We start from the raw sequence: 11,405 nt of genomic DNA on the forward strand, positions 1-11,405 counted from the left end.
ACCTTCAGGAAGTAGCTCCGGGGGATGGTGTCCTGGCTCAGCTGCAAAGGATGGTCGCTCCGGTAAATCTCGGTCGAAGGAGGCAGGGAGCGAGCATATACTCACGGACGGAGACCAAGAAGGCCTTTGCGGTGACACCCTGGCCAATCGCGGTGTACTGTTCAGCGTTTCTGTAGCCAAGAAACGGGGCTGGGGGGACGATGTTGAAACCAGTCCGTCATTGGGTGGTGTGTCAACCCTGACTGACGGCGACCCCTGAGGTTGTTGGTTGCCTGTATTTGTTCCGCCCGACAATGCGGCGGGCTGAATCTGGATTGTTGAATTACCCCCAGAAGGCTGTGGCCTGAGTAGATGTTGGGGGGTCTCCAAGACCACCGTGGGGGATCCTCTCGGTGATCTCTCCGGGGAAGATGTTTGATCCCACTTAGACGGGGTAATTGTCCTCAATAGCTCATCCACAGAATGACTATCCCAAGAGTCTTGGGAAGAATAAAAATATACATTACATTTACATCTTTAAACGGCGACAGAAATCAAACTTAAAACAGCATGTCCAGGACCTTCAAAACCTTTAGCTTTTTTAGACCTTTGAAAATAGGCTTAGACATTCACTACAACGCCTTATTATTTACAGACAATATATTTATTAGGACTTGATAATTAATGTAAAACAGAGAAGCCTCTGTAAATAAACTGTTTCTTAAATGTAATATTGTTAATAAAACACTTTTTATACACACACACACCACATTTCATTTTTAAACGAACCTTCCAAGTGTAAACGCTTCCTGATCCCGGGACTTCCTGTTTCACAAACGTTTTCACGATCTGTTTAAATATTAAATACAATGAACACCTTCAAGCCTTTTCCTACAGCCACTTTAAAACAGAAGTATAATTGCGGGAGATAAGCCAAACAACTTACTAAAACCTTTCGGACAGCTTTACTTCCTAACCAGACGGTCGGGCAATCGGTCATTTCTAAACACATGCCCCAGAAACAAGCCTAGACCTGTCCGGACTTCTAAAGATCTTTCCCAGAACCCCCAAGACCTACAGGAAATGGGCACCCCTCGCTTAAATATTAGCCCTCAACGGGCAAACAAAACCCTTTTAAAAACATTAAAGTTTGAAAGATCTTACTTACCTCCAAAGAATAATCGTTTCTTATGTTTTTCAGCTGGTTTAGCTTTTTGCACTTCTGTGAAGGTAAGAGACATGTTTAACCTTTAACCACCCCGCTTTATAAAAAGCTTTAACCTCTTACAAGCGGCAGATATATACTCACCGCTATCAGATACAGGGGCTGACGGCCTTTCAGATTCTTGAAAGGTGACGGTTCTCGAAGGTAAAACTAAACAAGCCCTCGCTGTGGAAGGCCTTTCGTTGTCTCGAACCACGTTTCTTAATACTGTTAGAAAGGATATTTTTTTAAATTAACAAGACGGGCCTCAAACATCTTACAGAAACGTTATACAAACAAACAGGGGTTTAGTTCTTACCCGGTCGGCAGACAGCCTGTCTAGGGACAACCACTTCTCTTGGTTGATCCTCGGAGACATTAATCACAGGCCTTTCGATAGTTTCTGTGTAATTAAAGAGACCGCCATTAATATATATTAAAACGTTTTCATAACTCTAATGAGCCGCTTCAAAACACAACCACACACCCATACATAAGAACCCTTGAGCGCAAACACAAAAATCTTACCGTCGTTGTTCCAGATGATCTCCTCAGCGTTGGGAATTAACTCCTGTTGACTGGCTGAAAAATAATTTTACAGAACTTAAAACAGATGTTATAACCTTATTTACAATACATGCCCACAACCCGCTCTGAGTCAATGAAAATAATCTGAAGACTTACCTAAAAACTCGTTTAAATCGAAGTCGTTGATGTTGTTTCCGGACATTGTTGATCTTTAGGCTTAAATCGAAAGGTCAGTATGAGTCTGTCGAGCTGAAGACCAGACCTTCATACTTATACTGATGGCCGGATGCCGGATCTGCTTGTAAGGCATTGTTCTGGGCTGGCCTTTGTGCCGTCCTGTTACCAATTAACATATCAAAACCAACCAATAAAATGACCCTGCATCAATTTCAAATAGAAACCAAGATGGCGACGATCTCTCTCCTCTCTACTCTAAACTTTTATTAGAACCTTTTGGTCTCTCAAAAAAACATTTTTAAGCATCAAGACCTATAGTCAATAAACACTAAGAATATTTCAGGCCTTTATACGCGCTAAAAAACAACCTGAGCCAAGAAAATAACTATAAAGATCTAAAATAAGTAGCGCTTTTACAGTGATTTTTTTTTTTTTTTTAATAGCGATGCTTTGTTTGGTATTAAACAAGTCACAAACTACTCAGAACAGCGTTTATCCCCACAAAAGAGATATTTGGGTTTATTTTACAAAGCTTATAAATTATATAGTATAAAAGTATTCTGAATGTTTTGAGACCACACGCCATGCCTACGTTTGTCTGAGCCCACCCCCGTCCCCCGTGGTGTGAGTGATTTAGCCTTGAGTGTTGTGATCTATTTAGCATTGAGTGATCAGTTGTTTTTATTTTTTAAATGATTCCTTATCATCAGGGATTGAGCCTGCTAAAATACCTTAAAAACATATCCTTATCTTAAGTCTAACTCTTATGAGCTTTAAGACCCTAGAATGTATTTAAGTAAAACGAATGAACACATTATGTGTGAGATAAAATATAACCACAGCTTTTTTTTTTTTTTTTTTTTTTTTTACAAAAACAATTAACCTATACCCACAAACACCCACACACACACACACACCCTCTTTTTTTAAATTTTATTTTTAATTAAATTTGAGGGGAGAGACAGAGCCATATACATTGGGGTTAACATAAGTACCCTATGCAAAACAGGAATTGTTAGGACCTGTGACCATTACAGACAACAGAACTTGTTGATCTTATAAAATGATTGGGCGAGAGAGACAGAGAGAGAGAGACAGACAGAGACAGAGACAGAGACAGTGTGAATATGATAAACGCACTATTCAAAATGGCATTGTTAAGACCTGGGCCCCTTACATGTATATTTAAAAAAGACCCCCAACCACTACAGGAAGAGCCGACCCATTCACACTCTACAGTTGACCAACAAGAACAACAAGAACAACCGGTTATGGGTGGCCTTGTTGTTCAGGGTTTTAGGGGTGTACACTTTCTGACGGATATGACGTAGGAATAATTAAGGAAATAACTCTAAAATCACGCCCCCCAATTATGACGTAGGAATATTAATAAGCTTAGGGCATACGTCATAACAAAATAGGCCGCGCCCAAAAAACCCTACTATCTACTCCTGTGTGGTGCATTTTCTCTCTCTCTATCTGTGATTAAATCCTTACTTATATACATATGTCCATGAACGTTTCTGGAGCTCATGTAAATCACATCACACGACGGGCCGTGGTCTTTTCGGTCACTTTGAAAGTTTTGCTCATGACAATCCTTTTCTATTGCGGCACGATGGCTGCCACCGAGGAAGGAAAGTCGTCCGCAGTTGGCTGCAAGCTTGCCTGAAGCGCAGGAAAGGACTTACTCGCGACGTGCCACTTAAAGACTGAAGAAGTGGGGGTCGGCCTCACCGAGAGCCCTGAGGATTAGCTCACGTGGTAGAGCGCTCGCTTAGCATTGTAGCGTTATGTTGGGTGTATTTGGATAAGAGCATTTGGGCTCTGAGCTGAAGCACTGATCTAAAGAAAACCTCTCCCCCCCAAAGTTATCAGATTCCCTTAGCTCATCAGCTTGGAACTGGTTTGCATCAAAGTGACAGTTTTGGGGAGGATGGCACCAAGAAGAGGCCAAATAGTTTGGAATTCTGCTATGAGATGTCTGGAGAAAGGGGCCTGTAGGTGATAAAAACTCTTTGAAGTGGACGAGAGCCGAAATCCCGACATAGAGCTACGAACCCAGGCCAACCGGCATTTCCAAAAGATGGCATGGATTGACATCAGTCATAAATCAAGCCCCCCTCCAATCGGACACTGGGGGCTGAAACCGAAATGCAATCTCAAAAACTCAAGAACCAATCACCTCTTGATCTGACAGACTATAAGGAACAGCGGACAGTCTTTCTCGCTCTCTCTCACCTGAACCAGTAACTCGCTGCCACAGCTCAACCTGTAGCACTGTTGCCAGAACCGGAACCAGAAACCAACTAAGTCTTTGCCGGCAACAGAAGAGTTAAACTGGGAGAAGGAGATTGAGCTGTACGAAGAATTCTTTTAAAGGACTTTATTAAATAAAGAACTTTACAGACTGCGCTGCCCGCCTGTGCCCACCTGATCAGTGGAGTTTTACAGCTGGACAATTGACTAAGTCGACTGTATACGAAAGTGTCAGTCATTTAAATAGCTATTTGAGTCTTAAGAAACTTGACCCTTGGAACAAACACGGCCCTGCTTTCCTCAAAGACTTTGTCTTCAAATAAGTACGGTGAGAGACCCTGCTTGCCAAGAAGATTTTGTGCACAACCTTGGAGCCTTCAAACCAGTGGAAAATCTGTTTGGAAACGACTCTACTTTCGCGAAACCCCAACTTCCAGGTGTATCGACTGAGTGGAAGTTCTTGGACAAAGCCAAACCGGACTGCCTTTGTTCCAAACCACACGGACCTCGTGCCGTGTGCTGTTATCTGAGCCCGAAGCCAGAGAGGCCTCTCTGCGACGAAGTTCAGATAAGTTTAACCGTTTGGAGTTCATGATTCATGACATTTGAGAAATCAATTAGAAATGTTAATCTGTGATTCATAACTCTAGAATGTGTAATATCATTTAGTTTTCTTAAATATAAATGTGTGTTGCATTAAACTGTTTTGCTGATAATTTTAGAAATAAAATCTGTCAACGCCGAGAAATATCTTCTCATTCCTGTTTAACTGTTTAGTCTGAAATTGACACAAGTTAATAGACATTAGATTATTGGTGGCCCTGCCTATCCTTAATCATTGAATAATAATCAGTTAAGGGAAATTGTGGTAACAAGTAATGATAGGATCTTTCTCGGCACCTAAACGTGAATGAGACTGATATATATGTAACGAGAAGTTACCTGACATAAATACTAACCTGCGTAGTTATTTAATGTCTGACTAATAATACTAACGAGAGACTCACCTTCGTCTTACTAACCGGTATTGTAGTCAATGTGTTTATAACCTTTTTTGTTTAACGATTTGTGTTATCATATGAGATCCCATGGTCTTTGTTTTGGTCACGGAAGTGATTTGTCTTCGATTTGTTGATCTAGAGTTGAATTGTAATTAGTTTTTCCCTTTTGTATAATTAGTGTAGTGCTACATTTAGTCTTTGTTTTGAATACATTTGACAATTTATATCTTTGGAATTGGTGTCTGCGTCCAATTATTACAGAAATTGAGTTCTACAAGATTCCAGGATTCGTGATAAGGTGATACTATAAATTCACTTCTTTAATTGAAATGTATAAGTGTACCTTACGCTACAGCATGCGAGAGGCAGCGGGATCGATGCCCGCATTCTCCAAGGCCTCAGGCGCTCGTGCCCCGGTTTCGGGGGAGAGTCGCTCACTTTTCTTGCCGCAGACACAGGCGCAAGGCATTGCCTGTTTGCCGTAAGGTTATCAGACACAACGCGCCGGCGACGGCTGCAGCATTAGCACGCCGGCTGGCCCTTCCGAAGTTCCCCAAAAACGACCGAGATGCCGCTTCGACGTCGTAACCCCAGGAACGACCGCAAAGGCACTCCAACCCTCAATCTTCCGACCCGAAGTCAGACCGAAGAGACTGTATGATGTTTTAGATTAAAGATAGTATGCAGACCGAGCAAGTTAGATTTATCGAGCTAGCAAACAGCCATTGAGGCACCTGTTCGGGACGTACCCTGTAGAAATTCCTGTCAACGATAAAAGGATCAAACGGTGGAGAAAAAGCCCGCAGGATGTTTGTCAAAACTCTGTTTGTGGACTGAATGGCTTTCCCAGATTGGCAGGGACTGTTTTTGGTATTGACTGAGGGACAGTTGTAAAAGACAACCTCTCACCGGACCTCTGGCATACACCAAAGAAAGCCACCTCACCTCTCCCCCGGATCTCACAAAACACAATCCCCCCCGCCCCCAGGGAAGACAGACCGCAATCGGACACGGGCTTGCACCTTTTGATTGGATGAACGGCCGCAAACATTCTATGTCATTTTCTTTTAAAGCTTCACTCGTGCTTGTAAAAAACCGAGGTCTCACTGAAAGAATGCCCTGACGTGGTTGCTTCCAAGCTAGCTGGTTTACAAAGTTCCTTTTCGCTTTAACGATGATTTCCAAGAAGGGAAATAATCTATCTGTAATCTGTCAACACAGGCACCTTCTTCTCCGATAAGCCACGCGGTCACCACCAGGAAGGTGAACGCACCAGGCCGACCTGGAGTTTTCGCCAATTCGTCTCCAAGCCTCCCAAGAGGGAACATAAACAGGCCTTATTCGCAGACACAGGCCCTCACGCAGGGAGAACACCGCTTCACCGCCGCTGCCCCTGCCAAGGGCCCCAGGTCCCACCGAGACTTGAACTCGGATCGCTGGATTCAGAGTCCAGAGTGCTAACCATTACACCATGGAACCAAGCCCGCTGCCCACCTCTTGCCCGTGACGAAGGTTTCTGCTCTACGCACACGTCTCGCTCTGTCGCACGGCCAAGTCTAGAGTGAGCCAAGTTGCGCCCAGAGTGCTGCGTGTGGCGGGTCACTTCAGGAGCCGTCCCTGGTGGTCTAGTGGTCAGGATTCGGCGCTCTCACCGCCGCGGCCCGGGTTCGATTCCCGGTCAGGGAAAGTGGATCTGTTGCTCTTCCCCTAGGACCTGTGTGGTGCATTTTCTCTCTCTCTATCTGTGATTAAATCCTTACTTATATACATATGTCCATGAACGTTTCTGGTAACTCATGTAAATCACGTCACACGACGGGCCGTGATCTTTTCGGTCACTTTGAAAGTTTTGCTCATGACAATCCTTTTCTATTGCGGCACGATGGCTGCCACCGAGGAAGGAAAGTCGTCCGCAGTTGGCTGCAAGCTTGCCTGAAGCGCAGGAAAGGACTTACTCGCGACGTGCCACTTAAAGACTGAAGAAGTGGGGGTCGGCCTCACCGAGAGCCCTGAGGATTAGCTCACGTGGTAGAGCGCTCGCTTAGCATTGTAGCGTTATGTTGGGTGTATTTGGATAAAAGCATTTGGGCTCTGAGCTGAAGCACTGATCTAAAGAAAACCTCTCCCCCCCAAAGTTATCAGATTCCCTTAGCTCATCAGCTTGGAAGTGGTTTGCATCAAAGTGACAGTTTTGGGGAGGATGGCACCAAGAAGAGGCCAAATAGTTTGGAATTCCGCTATGAGATGTCTGGAGAAAGGGGCCTGTAGGTGATAAAAACTCTTTGAAGTGGACGAGAGCCGAAATCCCGACATAGAGCTACGAACCCAGGCCAACCGGCATTTCCAAAAGATGGCATGGATTGACATCAATCAAAAATCAAGCCCCCCTCCAATAGGACACTGGGGGCTGAAACCGAAATCCAATCTCAAAAACTCAAGAACCAATCACCTCTTGATCTGACAGACTATAAGGAACAGCGGACAGTCTTTCTCGCTCTCTCTCACCTGAACCAGTAACTCGCTGCCACAGCTCAACCTGTAGCTCTGTTGCCAGAACCGGAACCAGAAACCAACTAAGTCTTTGCCGGCAACAGAAGAGTTAAACTGGGAGAAGGAGATTGAGCCGTACGAAGAATTCTTTTAAAGGACTTTATTAAATAAAGAACTTTACAGACTGCGCTGCCCGCCTGTGCCCACCTGATCAGTGGAGTTTTACAGCTGGACAATTGACTAAGTCGACTGTATACGAAAGTGTCAGTCATTTAAATAGCTATTTGAGTCTTAAGAAACTTGACCCTTGGAACAAACACGGCCCTGCTTTCCTCAAAGACTTTGTCTTCAAATAAGTACGGTGAGAGACCCTGCTTGCCGAGAAGATTTTGTGCACAACCTTGGAGCCTTCAAACCAGTGGAAAATCTGTTTGGAAACGACTCTACTTTCGCGAAACCCCAACTTCCAGGTGTATCGACTGAGTGGAAGTTCTTGGACAAAGCCGAACCGGACTGCCTTTGTTCCAAACCACACGGACCTCGTGCCGTGTGCTGTTATCTGAGCCCGAAGCCAGAGAGGCCTCTCTGCGACGAAGTTCAGATAAGTTTAACAGTTTGGAGTTCATGATTCATGACATTTGAGAAATCAATTAGAAATGTTAATCTGTGATTCATAACTCTAGAATGTGTAATATCATTTAGTTTTCTTAAATATAAATGTGTGTTGCATTAAACTGTTTTGTTGATCATTTTAGAAATAAAATCTGTCAACGCCGAGAAATATCTTCTCATTCCTGTTTAACTGTTTAGTCTGAAATTGACACAAGTTAATAGACATTAGATTATTGGTGGCCCTGCCTATCCTTAATCATTGAATAATAATCAGTTAAGGGAAATTGTGGTAACAAGTAATGATAGGATCTTTCTCGGCACCTAAACGTGAATGAGACTGATATATATATAACGAGAAGTTTCCTGACATAAATACTAACCTACGTAGTTATTTAATGTCTGACTAATAATACTAACGAGAGACTCACCTTCGTCTTAGTAACCGGTATTGTAGTCAATGTGTTTATAACCTTTTTTGTTTAACGATTTGTGTTATCATATGTGATCCCATGGTCTTTGATTTGGTCACGGAAGTGATTTGTCTTCGATTTGTTGATCTAGAGTTGAATTGTAATTAGTTCTTCCCTTTTGTATAATTAGTGTAGTGCTACATTTAGTCTTTGTTTTGAATACATTTGACAATTTATATCTTTGGAATTGGTGTCTGCGTCCAATTATTACAGAAATTGAGTTCTACAAGATTCCAGGATTCGTGATAAGGTGATACTATAAATTCACTTCTTTAATTGAAATGTGTAAGTGTACCTCACGCTACAGCATGCGAGAGGCAGCGGGATCGATGCCCGCATTCTCCAAGGCCTCAGGCGCTCGTGCCCCGGTTTCGGGGGAGAGTCGCTCACTTTTCTTGCCGCAGACACAGGCGCAAGGCATTGCCTGTTTGCCGTAAGGTTATCAGACACAACGCGCCGGCGACGGCTGCAGCATTAGCACGCCGGCTGGCCCTTCCGAAGTTCCCCAAAAAACGACCGAGATGCCGCTTCGACGTCGTAACCCCAGGAACGACCGCAAAGGCACTCCAACCCTCAATCTTCCGATCCGAAGTCAGACCGAAGAGACTGTATGATGTTTTAGATTAAAGATAGTATGCAGACCGAGCAAGTTAGATTTATCGAGCTAGCAAACAGCCATTGAGGCACCTGTTCGGGACGTACCCTGTAGAAATTCCTGTCAACAATAAAAGGATCAAACGGTGGAGAAAAAGCCCGCAGGATGTTTGTCAAAACTCTGTTTGTGGACTGAATGGCTTTCCCAGATTGGCAGGGACTGTTTTTGGTATTGACTGAGGGACAGTTGTAAAAGACAACCTCTCACCGGACCTCTGGCATACACCAAAGAAAGCCACCTCACCTCTCCCCCGGATCTCACAAAACACAATCCCCCCCGCCCCCAGGGAAGACAGACCGCAATCGGACTCGGGCATGCACCTTTTGATTGGATGAACGGCCGCAAACATTCTATGTCATTTTCTTTTAAAGCTTCACTCGTGCTTGTAAAAAACCGAGGTCTCACTGAAAGAATGCCCTGACGTGGTTGCTTCCAAGCTAGCTGGTTTACAAAGTTCCTTTTCGCTTTAACGATGATTTCCAAGAAGGGAAATAATCTATCTGTAATCTGTCAACACAGGCACCTTCTTCTCCGTTAAGCCACGCGGTCACCACCAGGAAGATGAACGCACCAGGCCGACCCGGAGTTTTCGCCAATTCGTCTCCAAGCCTCCCAAGAGGGAACATAAACAGGCCTTATTCGCAGACACAGGCCCTCACGCAGGGAGACCACCGCTTCACCGCCGCTGCCCCTGCCAAGGGCCCCAGGTCCCACTGAGACTTGAACTCGGATCGCTGGATTCAGAGTCCAGAGTGCTAACCATTACACCATGGAACCAAGCCGGCTGCCCACCTCTTGCCCGTGACGAAGGTTTCTGCTCTACGCACACGTCTCGCTCTGTCGCACGGCCAAGTCCAGAGTGAGCCAAGTTGCGCCCAGAGTGCTGCGTGTGGCGGGTCACTTCCGGAGCCGTCCCTGGTGGTCTAGTGGTCAGGATTCGGCGCTCTCACCGCCGCGGCCCGGGTTCGATTCCCGTTCAGGGAAGGTGGATCTGTTGCTCTTCCCCTAGGACCTGTGAGTAGATAGTAGGGTTTTTTGGGCGCGGCCTATTTTGTTATGACGTATGTCCTAAGCTTATTAATATTCCTACGTCATAATTGGGGGGCATGATTTTAGAGTTATTTCCTTAATTATTCCTACGTCATATCCGTCAGAAAGTGTACACCCCTAAAACCCTGAACAACAAGGCCACCCATAAAGACCCCCCCCCCCCCCCCTGAAGGCAACGCCCCGAAACTCTCCTCTCTATTTAAGACCCCGCGCTGCTTTTAGGCAATACCTCTTTAATTCTCAGCATCTGAAACATCCCGCTTCTTCAACATGTCTAGCGACATCAACATGAAACCCCGCAAGAAACAATCCCGGGCAAGGGTTCCTGTACTCACCAATTTGAAGATTGAACGCTCCTGGGTGTTGTTCTGGGGGGGTCGACGGGGTTACCGCTTTAAAAGGGATCCCAGCTATGTTGGAGTGGAGCTTTTTGCTTTGGGAGAGAAGGAGGGTACGTTGGAACCTTTTGAGACGGTGATTGAATACTCTTATGAGGACTGGTTGAAGGTGATGGCATGGAGAGACCTGGGGCTTGTGGATAAGACTCTAGAAGGCTTGCAAGAGGGTCCAAGAGAAGGCGAAACGGAGTCTCCGACTCAGAGTTTTGAAAGGTGTGAATGGGAAAGCTTGCAGAACTACGGTACAGTGGTGAAGAGTCTATCTCTAACTACTGATCGTAAGGTTTTGTTTGAAATACTGAAATTATGTTTGACGCCGTGGACTGGCCGTTCTTGAAAGAGGTCATAAACTGTATAAATGATGGTTTTGACATCTTGACCAAATGTTCACAACTGGATTCTGTTAGAAGGAGAATATGCTGGATTATGGATTATATATCCCCCTTGAATGACGACGACGATGATAAAACAGACGACCTGTGGGGGGTTGGAGGGGGGTCTGACGGCTCAGGGTCTACTCTCTTCTAAGAGGGCGGTGTGTCGTGACGTAGTGAAGAGATAGGATAAAAGGCGCAACAATTC

General features: G+C 44.8%; 4 non-coding genes across 4 annotated transcripts; 2 read left to right on the forward strand and 2 right to left on the reverse strand.

Moving 5' to 3' along the window:
- Positions 1 to 6,555: 6,555 nt before the first annotated feature.
- trnaq-cug (transfer RNA glutamine (anticodon CUG)) lies at positions 6,556 to 6,627 on the reverse strand. The gene has a single exon. It is a non-coding gene; the product is annotated as a tRNA-Gln (tRNA).
- Positions 6,628 to 6,762: 135 nt separating this feature from the next.
- trnae-cuc (transfer RNA glutamic acid (anticodon CUC)) lies at positions 6,763 to 6,834 on the forward strand. Its single transcript has one exon. It is a non-coding gene; the product is annotated as a tRNA-Glu (tRNA).
- A 3,246-nt stretch (positions 6,835 to 10,080) lies between these two features.
- Positions 10,081 to 10,152, reverse strand: trnaq-cug (transfer RNA glutamine (anticodon CUG)). Its single transcript has one exon. It is a non-coding gene; the product is annotated as a tRNA-Gln (tRNA).
- A 135-nt stretch (positions 10,153 to 10,287) lies between these two features.
- Positions 10,288 to 10,359, forward strand: trnae-cuc (transfer RNA glutamic acid (anticodon CUC)). The gene has a single exon. It is a non-coding gene; the product is annotated as a tRNA-Glu (tRNA).
- Positions 10,360 to 11,405: the final 1,046 nt, after the last annotated feature.

Source organism: Amia ocellicauda, chromosome 6 (genome assembly GCF_036373705.1).
Source record: "Amia ocellicauda isolate fAmiCal2 chromosome 6, fAmiCal2.hap1, whole genome shotgun sequence".
Taxonomy (NCBI): Eukaryota; Metazoa; Chordata; class Actinopteri; order Amiiformes; family Amiidae; genus Amia; species Amia ocellicauda.